This window comes from Sus scrofa, chromosome Y (assembly GCF_054392235.1).
Source record: "Sus scrofa isolate SSC_HxYL_T2T_F1_AM1 chromosome Y, Sscrofa_HxYL_maternal_Yorkshire_Landrace_v2.0, whole genome shotgun sequence".
Taxonomy (NCBI): domain Eukaryota; kingdom Metazoa; phylum Chordata; class Mammalia; order Artiodactyla; family Suidae; genus Sus; species Sus scrofa.
In genome coordinates this window covers 11,566,257-11,580,504 of record NC_139402.1, presented here as the reverse complement: position 1 = coordinate 11,580,504, position 14,248 = coordinate 11,566,257, and positions in this window count along the sequence as shown.

The window sequence follows — 14,248 nt, the reverse complement described above, 5'->3', positions numbered from 1 at the left end:
CACTTATTGTTTGTAGACTTTTGGATGATGGCCATTCTGGCTGGTGTAAGGTGTTTTTGATTTGTATTTCTCTAATCACGAGTGAGGTTGAACATCTTTTTGTGTGTTTTGGCCATCCGTATGTCTTCTTTGGAGAACTGTCTGTTTAGATCTGCCCATTTTTTGATGGGGTTCTTTGTTTGTGTAGTATGGAGCTGCAGAAGGTGTTTATAAGTTTTGGAGATTAAACCCTTGTCAGTTGATTCACTCGCAAAGATTTTCTCCCATTCTGTGGGTTGTCTTTTCGTTTTGTTTAGAGTTTCCTTTGCTGTGCAGAAACTTTTAAGTTTGATTAGGTTCCATTTGTTTATTTTTGTTTTATTCTAAGAAGTGAATCTGAGAAAATATTGCTGTGATTTATGTTGGAGTGTGTTTGGCCTATGTTTTTCTCTAAGAATTTTATAGTGTCTGGCCTTATATCTAGGTCTTTCATCCATTTGGAGTTTATTTTTGTGTCTGGCCTTATATCTAGGTCTTTCATCCATTTGGAGTTTATTTTTGTGTATGGAGTGTTCTAATTCCATTCTTTTCCATGTGGCTGTCCAGTTTTCCCAGCACCACTTATTGAACAGTCTATCTTTTCTCCATTGTATATTCCTGCCTCCTTTGTCATAGATGAGTTGTCTGTAAGTGTGTAGGTTTACTTCTGGACTTTCTATCCTGTTCCACCGATCTGTATGTCTATCTTTGTGCCAGTACAATATGGTATTGATGACTTGCTTTGCAATATAGTATGAAGTCTGGGAGCCCGATTTTTCCAGCTCCATTTCTCTCTTTCAGGATGTCTTTGGCTATTCTGCGTCTTTTGTGCTTCCAAACAAACTGTAAAATATTTTAATTGAGGAGTTCCCATCGTGGCGCAGTGGCTAATGAATCTGAGTAGGAACCAAGACATTGCAGGTTTGATCCCTGGCCTTGCTCAGTGGGTTAAGGATCTGGCATTGCCATGAGTTGTGGTATAGGTCTGCAGACATGGCTCAGATCCCTCATTGCTACAGCTCCTATTAGACCCCTAGTCTGGGAACTTCCATATGCTGTGGGAGCGGCCCTTGAAAAGGCAAAAATAAATAAATAAATAAATAAATAAATAAATAAATAAATAAGACCTTTGTCTGCTTTGTTTGAGTTCTGTGGAAAATGTCCTTGATAATTTGATAGGGATTGCATTGAATCTGTAGATTCTGTTGGGTGGTATAGTCATTTTGACAGTATTGATTCTTCCAATCCAAGATCATGGTAAGTCTATCCATCTATTTGTGTCATCTTTGATTCCTTTTATCACTGTCTTCAGAGTACTGGTCTTTGGTCTCTTTGGGTAGTTTTACACCTACATATTTTATTCTTTTGGATGCAATGATAAACATGATTGCTTCCCTAATTACTCTTCCTGATCTTTCATTGTTAGTGAGTAGAAATGCCATCAACGTCTGTATTAATTTTGTATCCTGCAACTTTGCCAAATTCATGAATGACCTTTATCAGTTTTCTGGTAGAGTCTTTAGGATTCTCTAGGTATAGTATCATGTCATCTGCAAATAGTGATAGTTTTACTTCTTCCTTTCCAATTTGGATTCCTTTTATCTCTTTTGCTTCTCTGATTGCCGTGGCTAGGACTTCCCAAAGTATGTTGAAGAGTAGTTGTGATAGTGGACATCCTTGTCTTGTTCCTGATCTCAGCAGGAATTCTTTCATCTTTTCACCATTGAGAATGATGTTCACTGTGGGTTTGTCATATATATGGCCTTTATTATGTTGAGGTAGTGTCCCTCTTTGCCCACCTTCTGAAGGGTTTTTATCAGAAATGGGTGTTAGATTTTGTCAAAGGCTTTTTCCACATCTATTGGGAGGATCACATGGTTTTTATTCTTCAGTTTGGTAATGTGGTGTATCACACTGATGGATTTGCAGATATTGAAGAATCCCTGCATCCCTGGGATAAATCCCACTTGGCCATGATGTACAATCCTTGTAATGTACTGTTGGATGTGGTTTGCTGGTATTTTGCTGAGGATTTTTGCATCTGTGTTTACCACTGGCCTGTAGTTTTTGTGTGTGTGTGTGTGTGTGTGGTATCTTTGTCTGGTGTTGGTACCAGGGTGATGGTGGCCTCATAGAATGACTTTGTGGGTGTCCCTTCCTCAAATTTTTCTGAAATAGTTTCAGAAGGATAGGTGTTATATCTTCACTAAATGTTTGATAGAATTTGCCTCTAAAGCCATCTGGTCCTGGACTTTGGTTTGTTGGAAGTTTTTAAAATCACAGTTTCAATTTCAGTTCTTGTGATTGGTCCATTCATCTTTTCTATTTCATCTTGGTTTAGTCTTGGAAGATTGTACTTTTCTAAGAATTTGTCCATTTCTTCTAGGTTTTCTGTTTTATTGGTGTATAGCTGCATATAGTTCACTTATGATCCTTTGTATTTCTGTGATGTCCACTGTTACTTCTCTTTTCTCATTTCTAATTTTATTGATTTGAATCCTCTCTTTTTTTTCTTGATAAGTCTGGCTTTAGCAACTTTGTTGATCTTTTCAAAGAACCAGCTTTTCGTTTCATTGATCTTTTCTATGGCTTTCTTTGTTTCTAGTTCATTGATTTCTTCTCTGATCTTTATGATTTCTTTCCTTCTGCTAACTGTAGGTCTTGTCTGTTTTTCTCTCTATAGTTGCCTTTGATGTGGAGTTAGGTGGTTTGAGTTTCTTCTTGTTTCCTGAGGTAGGCTTGTATTCCTATGAACTTTCCTCTTAGAATGGCTTTTGCTGCCTTCTGTGGGTTGTGGAGTGACATCTTTGTTGTCATTTGCTGCTAGGTCTTTTTTAATTCCTCTTTGATTTCTTCAGTGATCCATTGGTTGTTTGGTAGTATGTTGTTGAGTCTCCATGTGTTTGGGTGTTTTGCAGGTTTTTTTCTTTTTTTTTTTTTTTTTTTTTTTGATTTTCAGTTGTATAGTGTTGTGTTTGGAAAAGATGCTTGATACAATTTCAATTTTCTTAAAGTAACTGAGGCAGGATTTGTAGCCCAGGATGTGATCACAGAGAATGTTCCATGTGCACTTGAGAAGAATGTGTATTCTGTTGCTTTTGGATGTAATGTACTACATAAATACCTAAGAAGTCCATCTGGCCTAATGCTTCTTTCATGTCCTGTGTTTCCCTATTGATTTTCTGTCTGGTTGATCTGTCCATTGCGTAAGTGGGGTGTTAAATTCCCCCTCTATTATTGTGTTATTGTTGACTTGTCCTTTTAAGGTTATTAGCACTTGCCTTATAAGCTGAGGTGAACATATGTTGGGTGCATAGATATTTAAAATTGTTATAGCTTCTTCTTGGATTGATTCTTTGACCATTAGGTAGTGACCTTCCTTGTCCCTTAAAATATTCTTCATTTTAAAGTCTATTTTGTCTGATGTGAGTGTTGCTACTCCAGCTTTCTTATGATTCCTATTTGCATGAAATATTTTCTTCCATCTCTCACTTTAATTTGTATGTGTCCCTAGAAGTGAAGTGGGTCTCTTGAAGACAGCACATACATGGGTTTTGTTTTTATATCCATTCAGCCAGTCAATGTCTTTTGGTTGGGGCATTTAGTCCATTTATACTGAAGGTAATTTTTGACATGTATGTTCTTATTGCTGTCTTATTAATTGCTTTGGATTTGTTTTTGTTGATATTTTTCTTCCCTTCTTCTCTTGTTCTCTCCTCTTATGGTTTGATGACTATCTTTAGTGTTGTATTTGAGTTGATTTTTCTTATTTGTGAATCAATTGTAGATTTTTAGTTTGCAATTATTCTGAAGTTTTGAGTTAAGAGTCTATGTATATACAAGATTGCTGTATGTTGTTGGTCTCTTAATTGCAAGGGCATCTCCAGTGTCCTGCATTTGTACCCCCCTCTTCTCATGATTTCTGATTTTGATGTAATACTTGCATGTGGATGATTTCATACAATTACTGTATATATACCTTTACTGGTGAGGCTTGTCATTTGTGGTACTTTTGTTTCCTGTTGCTGTCTTTTCTTTTCTGCCTAGAGAAGTTCCTTTAGTATTTGTTGTAAAGCTGGTTTAGTGTTGCTGAATTCTCTTAGCTTTTGCTTATCTGTGAAGGTTTTGATCTCACCTTCAAATTTGAATGAGAACCTCACTGGGTAAAAATATCTTGGTTGGAGGATTTTCCCTTTCATCACTTTAAGTGTATCTTGCCACTCCCTTCTGACCTGCAGAGTTTCTGCTGAAAAATCTGCAAATAACCTTATCAGGGATCCCTTGTATGATATTTGTTTCTTTTCCCTAGCTGCTTTCAAGATTTTCTGTCTTGAAATTGCTCAGTTTGATTAATATGTGTCTCAGGGTGTCCCTCCTTGGGTTTATTTTATGTGGTACTCATTGTGCTTCCTGGATTTGAGTGAGGTTCCCTTCCCATGTTAGGAAAGTTTTTGGCTGTTATCTCTTGGAATATTTTTTTCTGTCCCCTTCTCTCTCTTGTCTCCTTCTGGCACCCGTATAATACGGATGTTGCTGGATTTACTATTGTCCCAGAGTACTCTGAGATTCTCTTCATTAGTTTTCAATCTTTGTTCTCTTTTCTGTTCTGCATCTGTGATTTCTTTTTTTTTTTTTCAAATTTGAAAATATTTAATCTAAGTGATCCTTTTTTTATTATTTTAATTTCCCACTGTACAGAATGGGGATCAGGTTATCCTTACATGTATACATTATATTTTTTCCCACATTTTCTTCCATTACAACATGAGTATCTACACATAGTTCTCAATGCTACTCAGCAGGATCTCCTTGTAAATCTATTCTAAGTTGTGTCTGATAAGCCCAAGCTCCCAATCCCTCCCACTCCCTCCCTCTCCTATTGGGCAGGCACAAGTCTTTTTTCCAAGTGCATGATTTTCTTTTCTGTGGAAACGTTCATTTGTGCTGGATATTAGATTCCAGTTATAAGTGATATCATATGGTATTTGTCTTTGTCTTTCATTCAGGATGAGAGTCTCTAGTTCCATCCATGTTGCTACAAATGGCATTATGTCATTCTTTTTTATGGCTGAGTAGTATTCCATTGTGTATATGTACCACATCTTCCGGATCCAGTCATCTGTGAATGGACATTTGGGTTGTTTCCATGTCGTGGCTATTGTGAATAGTGCTGCAATGAACATGCGGGTGCATGTGTCTCTTTTAAGGAGAGTTTTGTCTGGATAGATGCCCAAGAGTGGGATTGTGGGGTCATATGGAAGTTCTATGTATAGACTTCTAAGGTATCTCCAAACTGTTCTCCACAGTGGCTGTACCAGTTTACAGTTTGTGAGTATTTGATTTTCCCACCAACAGTGCAGGAGGGTTCCCTTTTCTCCACAGCCCCTCCAGCACTTGTTATTTGTGGATTTATTAATGATGGCCATTCTGACTGGTGTGAGGTGGTATCTCATGGTAGTGTTGATTTGCATTTCTCTTAGGATCAGTGATGTGGAGCATTTTTTCATGTGTTTGCTGGCCATCTGTATATCTTCCTTGGAGAAATGTCTATTCAGGTCTTGTGCCCATTTTTCCATTGATTGATTGGCTTTTTTGCCATTGAGTTGTATAAGTGGCTTATATATTCTAGAGATTAAGCCCTTGTCAGTTGCATCATTTGAAACTCTTTTCTCCCATTCTGTCAGTTGTGTTTTTGTTTTCTTTTGGGTTTCCTTTGCTGTGCAAAAGCTTTTCAGTTTGATGAGGCCCCATGGGTTTATTTTTGCTCTTATGTCTATTGCTTTGGGAGACTGACCTGAGAAAATGATGTTTTTGATGTCAGAGAGTGTTTTGCCCATGTTCTTTTCTCGGAGTTTGATGGTGTCCTGTCTTCTGTTTCAGTCTTTCAGCCCTTTTGAGTTTATTTTTGTGCCTGGTGTGAGGGTGTGTTCTCGTTTCATTGCTTTGCATGCAGCTGTCCAGGTTTCCCAGCAATGCTTGCTGAATAGACTTTCTTTTCCCCATTTTATGTTCTTGCCTCCCTTGTCAAAGATTAATTGACCATAGGTGTCAGGGTTTATTTCCGGGTTCTCTCTTCTGTTCCATTGGTCTGTCTGTCTGTTTTGATACCAGTACCACACACTGTTTTGATGACTGTGGCTTTGAAGTATTTCTTGAAGTCTGGGAGAGTTATGCCCCCTGCTTGGTTTTTGTTTCTCAGGATTGCTTTGGCAATTCTGGGTCTTTTGTTGTTCCATATAAATTTTTGGAGTGTTTGTTCTAGTTCTGTGAAACATGTCATGGGTAATTTGATAGGGATTGCATTGAATCTGTAGACTACTTTGGGTAGTATGGCCATTTTTACAGTATTGATTTTTCCAATCCAGGAACATGGAAAATCTTTCCATTTCTTTACATCTTCTTTGATTTCTTTGATTAAAGTTTTATAGTTCTCGGCATATAAGTCCTTTGCCTCCTTGGTCAGGTGTATTCTGAAGTATTTGATTTTGTGAGGTACGTTTTGAAAAGTTATTTTATTTTTGCATTCATTTTCTAATATTTCATTGCTGGTATACAGAAATGCGAGTGACATCTGAATGTTAATCTTATATTCTGCTACTTTGCTGAATTTATTAATCAGTTCAGGCAGTTTTTGGGATGAGTCCTTAGGATTTTCTATGTATACTATCATGTCGTCTGCATACAGTGACAGTTTTCTCTCTTCTCTTCCTATATGGGTGTACTTCTTTTCTTTTGTTGTCTAATTGCTGTGGCTAGGACTTCCAAAACTATGTTGAAGAGCAGTGGTGAGAGTGGGCATCCCTGTCTTGCTCCAGATTTGAGTGTGAAGGCTTTCCATTTTTCCACATTGTGTATGATATTTGCTGTGGGTTTATCATAAATGGCTTTGATTATGTTCAGGAATGTTCCCTCTATAGCCACTTTGGCAAGAGGTTTGATCATGAATGGGTTTTGGACTTTGTCAAATGCTTTTTCTGTGTCTATTGAGATGATTTCATATAACTTTTGACTTTTCTTTTGTTAATGTGGTTTATGATGTTGATTGATTTGCGTATGTTGAACCATCCTGTGAACCTGGGATTAACCCCACCTGGTCATGGTGTATGATTTTTTTTTTTTTTGTCTTCTGTCTTTTGTTGTTATTGTTGTTGCTATTTCTTGGGCCGCTCCCACGGCATATGGAGGTTCCCAGGCTAGGGGTTGAATCGGAGCTGTAGCCACCGGCCTATGCCAGAGCCACAGCAACGCGGGATCCGAGCCGCGTCTGCAACCTACACCACAGCTCATGGCAACGCCGGATCGTTAACCCACTGAGCAAGGGCAGGGACCGAACCCGCAACCTCATGGTTCCTAGTCGGATTCGTTAACCACTGCGCCACGACGGGAAATCCGGTGTATGATTTTTTTGATATGTTGTTGGATTCAGTTGGCTAAGATTTTGTTGAGAATTTTTTTGTCTATATTCATCCAAGATATTGGCCAATAGTTTTCTTTTTTGTTGTTATCTTTGGTTTTGAAATGAGGGTGAGGGTGGCATCATAGAATGTCTTTGGGAGTATTCCTTCTTCTTCCACCTTTTGAAAGAGTTTAAGGAGGATGGGCACCAATTCCTCTTTATATGTTTGGTAGAATTCGCCTGTGAAGCCATCTGGTCCTGGACTTTTATTTGTAGGGAGTGTTTTTATGACCTCTTCTGTTTCATTTCTAGTGATCGGTCTGTTCAGTTGGTCTGTTTCTTCTTGATTCAGTTTTGGCAGACTCTAAAATTCTAGAAAACTGTCCATTTCTTCCAGATGGTCAAACTTGTTGCCATATAGTTGTTCATAGTATTCTCTTATGGCTTTTTGTATTGCTGCAGTATCCGTTGTGATTATTCCTTATTCATTTCCAATTTTGATTATATGAGTTCTTTCTCTCCTCTTCTTAGTGAGTCTGGCCAGGGGTTTTGTCAATTTTGTTTACCTTTTCAAAGAACCAGCTCTTAGTTTTATTAATTTTTTTATTATTTTTTAATTAATTTTATTTATATTTATTCTTATTAATTTTATTTATTATTTTATTAATTTTATTTATTTAGTATTATTAATTTTCTCTATAGTTTTTGAATCTCTATTTTATTGATTTCTTCTTTGATCTTTATAATTTCCTTCCTTCTGCTGACTTTAGGTCTTTTTTGTTCTTCTTTTTCTAATTTGTTTAGATGGAGGGCTAGGTTGTCCGTTGGGATCTTACTTCTTTTTTGAGAAAGGCCTGTATTGCTATAAATTTCCCTCTGAGCACTGCTTTTGCAGCATCCCATAGGTTTTGAGAGGTGGTGTCTTCATTATCGTTTGTTTCAAGGGACTTTTTAATTTCCTTCTTGATTTCCTCATTGACCCATTGGTGTTTTAGTAGCATGTTGTTTAGTCTCCACGTAGTAGGTTTTTCTCATTTCTTTTCCCATGGTTGATTTCTAATTTCATGGCGTTGTGGTCAGAGAAGATACTTGAGATAATTTCTATGCTCCTAAATTTGTTGAGGTTAGCTTTGTGTCCCAACATGTGGTATATTCTTGAGAATGTTCCCTGTGCACTTAAGAAGAATGTGTATTCTGCTTTTTTTGGATGTAGTGTCCTGAAGATATCAATTAAGTCTAACTTTTCTATTGTTTCCTTTAGGATCTCTGTTGCTTTATTGGTTTTCTGTCTAGAGGATCTGTCCGTTGATGTGAGGGGAGTATTAATTTCTCCTACTATGATTGTATTCCCTTCAATTTCTCCCTTTATGTCTGTTAACATTTGTTGTATGTATCTGGGTGCTCCTGTATTTGGGACACATATGTTGATGATAGTGACATCCTCTCCTTGGATGGATCCCTTCATCATTAAATAGTGTCCTTGTCTTTCCTTATGTCTTTTGTTTTAAAGTCTAGTTTGTCTGATATGAGTATTGCAACTCCTGCTTTTCTGTCAGGTGAAAGATTTTTTCCCACCCCTTCCCTTTCCATCTATATGTGTCCTTTGTCCTAAGGTGAGTTTCTTGTAGGCAGCATATTGAAGGTTTTTGCCTTTTTATCCACTCAGCCACTCTGTGTCTTTTGATTGGGGCATTCAGTCCATTGACATTTAAGGTGATAATTGATAGGTGATTATTTATTGCCATTTTGAACCTTGTGTTCCAGTTGATACTATGGTTCTCCATTTTTCCTTTTTTATTTTTATTTTTTTGGTGAGATGGTCTCCAGTTATTATCTGCTTGATTGTTTTTTTTTTCCCATTTTTTTGTGATTGCAAAGTTTGGTTTTGGCTTGTGGTTGCCCTGTTTTTTAAGTATGCTAACCCCTTCCTATAATTGTGTGTTTTAGCCTGATGGTCCTGTTAGTTCAAACACTTCATTACTATATTAAAATTAAGAAGAGAAATATACAAAAAGGGTCTATTTATTTCCTAACATCCCTTGCCCACAGTTTGTGATTTTGATGACTCTTTTTTTTAAATTTTATTTTGTTTGAAATATGGTCACGATTAAATCTGTATGCTGGTTTATTTGAATGACTGCTCTCTGATTGTGGTTTTCTCAATCCTAGTTCTTCCTCTTCTTTTTTTTTTTCCTTTTTCCTCCCTTTCTTTCCTTCCTTTCTTTTTGGTTTAGTGAAGCCCTTTCAGTATTTCTTTTAGCCTGGGTTTTGTATTGCTATATTCTTTTACCTTTTGTTTGTTGGAAAAAAATTTTATTTTCCTTCTATTTTAAATGATATTCTTGCTGGATAGAGTATTCTAGGTTGCATATTTTTTCCTTTTAGCATTTTAAATATCTCTTGCCATTCCCTCCTGGCCTGTAGAGTTTCTAAAGAGAATTCAGCTGATAATCTTATGGGGCTTCCCTTGTAGGTAATATTCTGCTTTTCTCTTGCTGCCCTTAGGATCCTCTCTTTATCACTAACTTTTGCCATATTTATTATAATGTGTCTTGGTGTGGGTCTATTTGGGTTCAACTAGTTTGCAGACCTCTGTGCTACCTGTATCCTGAATTAAGTATCCTTTATATTTTGGAAGTTTCCAGTGATAATTTCTTCAAATATATTTTTCATTCCCTTAACTTTTTCTATTCCTTTGGAATTCCTATTATGCATAGATTGGCCCACTTTATATTATCCTATAGGTCTCTTATATTGGTTTCCTGTTTTTTTCATTTGGTTTTCTGTCTGCTGACCTGATTGGGTGATTCCCATTATTCTGTCTTCCATATCACTGATTCGTTCTTCTGCATTGTTCGTTCTGGTTTTTACTGCCCTTAGCTCAGTTTGTACCTCTGCCAATGAATGTTCTAGTTTTTCTTGGCTCCTCCTTATATTTTCTAGATCCTTTCTGAGGGTGTCTGCATTACTGTTCATATCTTCTCTAAATTCCTTCAGTATTTTCACTATTTCTCTTTTGAACTTCAGGTCTGTCAGACTACAGAGATCTGTTTCCTTGTTGACTGCTTTAGGTGAGTTCTCCTGTTGGTTTACCTGGGGGTGGTTTCTCAGCTTCTTCATCTGCTTGTTGTTTTCTTTTTCCATGACCGGGCAGTGTTTGCCTTGTCACTGCTGTGGAATGTTTCCTGAGGGCTGGCATTGTTGGTCAGTCTTTTTTGAGGCAGTGTGGCTTTTATGGAGGGTGGGCAGGGCTAACAGTGTCTCTCTGAAGCAAAGGAGGACTTCCTGAGAGTAGACACGCTTGGGAGGTCCACACCATGATGGCAGAAGATTTCACTAGGTCAGGCAGAGCTTGCTCTGGTGTTTTTGGGCTGTGGGGCTCTTGCAGGGGGCTGGTGGTGCTGGGCAGCTGTTCCTCAGGAGTGAAGCACCCCCCATGGGCTGGAGCACCTATCTGGGTCACTGAGAACCCAATAAGCTCTTCCCTATGGCAGCCCTACTCAGAAGGACTATCTGACTATGTAGGCAGATCTTTTCACAGCCTGGCCAGGATTGTAGCTTTTCTGGGCTGCAGGCCTTTTCTTGGGGGCTGGTGGTGTTTGGTGCTGCTCCATAGGGTTGTAGCCCCTCCAAAGGGCAAGCAGGCCAGGGCAGGGACAGCCCCTGTGGTGGTAGACTTCAGGCAATTGTTGAGGCCAGCCCTCCTGGATGGCAGGAAGCCCCAGTTCTGGCAAATGTATGGGAGTGGTGGGGATGGGGGGAGGGGATGCAATGGGAAGCACAGCTTTCTGATAGCTAGTGGCCCAGTAAGCTAGCTGTGGCATGGGGAGTATTCTATGGGGACCCACCCCTTCTTCTCTCCCCTCCTCAACATGGGCACAGACCAGGCTCTTCTCCCAGGTTCCCTCTGATGTGGCTTTCCACTTCCCCCCACTTAGAGTATTGCTCCCTCCCCCTGTGATGCTTTGCTTTCTAGCCTCCCAGGCAGTCTCTGCCCCATCAAACTTGACAGACCGGTTTCTAGACCTCCCAAGCAGTCTCCGCTCCACCCACCCCCCAGCCCTTTCTGGTGAACTCACCTCTGGAGCCGAGTTCTCAGTGCCCACCCCCCACCCAGGCATCTCAATTTTTGGTGACTGTGCCTGTAGTTCAGATGATCTGTTCAGTTCACAATCTGCTTTTCAGAACTCTGACTTACTGCTACAGTCTTCTCTGCATCTGGAGATTCCTCCAGTTTCTTTGATCTTTCCCCCAAGTAGGTGACTTTCCAGGGTACAGGATCCCTTTCTCCTCTGCAGTTCTCTTTCGGGAGCACCCATCCTTTCAGATTCACCTTCTCTCACTCTCCTCTTTTCTCTTGTTTTACCTAGTAATGTCTTGCAATTCTTACCATTATTGGAGTTTAGGTTCTTCTGCCAGGGATTGGTTGCTGTTCTGTGTGAATCATTTATACTGTAGATGAGGGTTTTTTTTGGTTGTGTTTGTGGGAGAGGGCGATGTGTCCCCCTACCCCTCCCCCATCTTGTCTCTAATCGCATCTGTGATTTCCACTAATCTGTCCTCCACCTCGCTTATTCTTCTGCCTCCTGTATTCTGCTTTTGGCTGCCTCTAGTGAATTTTTGTTCTCAGTTATTGTATTTCGTCTCTTCTTGTTTAAGTTTTATATCTTGTATCTCTTTGCTCAGTGTTTCTTGTAAGTTATCCACCTTTGCCTCCAGTTTATTTCCAATATCTTGTGTCATCTTCAGCCTCAGCAGCCAAAAGCCTTTTTTCCTGGAGGCTGAGAATCTCCTGATCACTTAGCTGTTTTTCCGGGGTTTTTCCTTTCTCCATCATCTGAGTTATAGTTCTCTGTCATTTCATTTTTATACGTTTTGGTGTGGTGACCTTTTTACAGATAATAGAGTAGTAGCCTCTCTTACTTCTGGTGTTGCCCCTGCCTCCTGCCACCCTGTGGCTGAAGTCAGTATGGGGGACTTGCTGTAGGCTTCCTAATGGGAGGGCCTGATGTCTGCCCACTTGTAGGTGGGGCTGATTCCTATCCCTCTGGTGGGTGGGGCTTTGTCTCTGGGTAGAGACTAGAGGTGGCTGTGTGCCTGGGGGAGGTTTGGGGGCAGCCTGTTTATTGATGGCCTGTGATCCCACCTGGATTATTGTTTGCCCTGGGGCTTCTCAGCACTGATGGGTGGAGCCAGATTTTCTCAAAATGGCCCCTCCAGAGAAAGGCACACTGCTGAATATTCCCAAAGCTTTGCTTCCAGTGCTCTTCCCTCATGGCAAGCCACATTCACCCCTTTTTCCCAGGAGATCCACCAAGAACTGCAGTCAGGTTTGACCCAGATTCATATGGAAACTTTGCTTTGCCCTGGGGCCTAGTGCATGTGAACATCTGTGTGCACCTTTTAAGAATGGGGTCTCCATTTCCCCAGTCCCATGGAGCTTCTGTGCACAAGCCCCACTGGCCTTCAATACCAGATGCTCCAGGGGTTCTTTCTCCTATTTCCAGATCCCTGCATGTGGGGACTTGACATGGGCTCAGAACTCTTACCCTGTAGGTGAGTATCTGTGAACCAGTTAGTTTCCAGTCTGTGGGGTTTCCCACCCAGGAGGTATTGGGTTGCTTATATCACATAATTGCCCTTCCTGCCTCTTGATGTGGCATCCTCTTTGTCTTCTGGAGTAGGATATCTTTGTGAAAGTTTCCAGTCCATTTGGTTGAAGTTGCTCAGCATTTGGTTGTAATTTTGTTGTTTTTACGAGATAAGGTGAGCTCCAGTCCTTCTATTCTGCCGTCTTAATCCCATCTCCCTGAAGCCTGCAAACATTTCTGAAAGAAATTAAAGAATAAATAAATAAATGGAAAGCCATCCATGTTCATGGAGTGGATGATTTATTATTATATATTGGTCAAACTAATCTATGGATTTAATGAAACTAATGCTAAAATCTAAAAGATAGTTTTGCTTTTTGCTAAAATGGAAAAAATCATTAAAGTTTATCTGGAGTCTTAAAGAATCCCAGTACTGAAAACAATCCTTAAAAAAGAGGAACAAAACAGAAGGACTCACATTTCCTAATTTCAAACTTACTACAAAAATACGATAATCACAGCAGTTTGATATGGCATAAAGATAACCTAATGAAACAGAATAGAGAGCCTAGAAATAAGTTTTTGCACATATAGTCAAATAATTTTCAACAAGGGTGCCTGTGCAATTCACTCAATGAAGAAAAGACTGTTTCTCTGTTTTTCCAATAAATCCTGCTGGGGAAACTGGATATTCTCCTGCAAAATGTGAAGTTGGATGCTTATCCAATATCAAATGCAAAATTTAACTCAAAGTGGATCTATGACCTAAATCTGAGAGCTAAAACTACAAAACTTTTAGAAAAAGACATAAAGCAAAAAGTTCAAGTAGTTTTGTCAATTAGATATGGCGTTTTACACAAAGACATAGGCAAACACAGGAAAAAAAAGACAAAAATTTTGTGCATCTAAAGATAGTTTCAACAAAGTAAAAGTGCACTCCACAGAAGAAAGGGATTAATACAGAGACTATATAGAGAACAACTGCTAATTCAACAACAATGAATAAAAGAACATAATTCAAATATGCACAAAAGCTTTGAAAGGCATTTCTCTAAAGAAGGTAACAAAACTGGCCAACTACCACATGAAAAAGATGCTCAATGTCAATAAGAATTTGGGAAAGGCAAATTACAGCTATAGTGACATACCTCTTCACATTAGTTGGGATTGCTCTTATCTTAAAAACATAGTAAATAAATGTGGGTGAGGGTTTCTTTTTTGGTTTTGGTTTTTAAAATGTTAG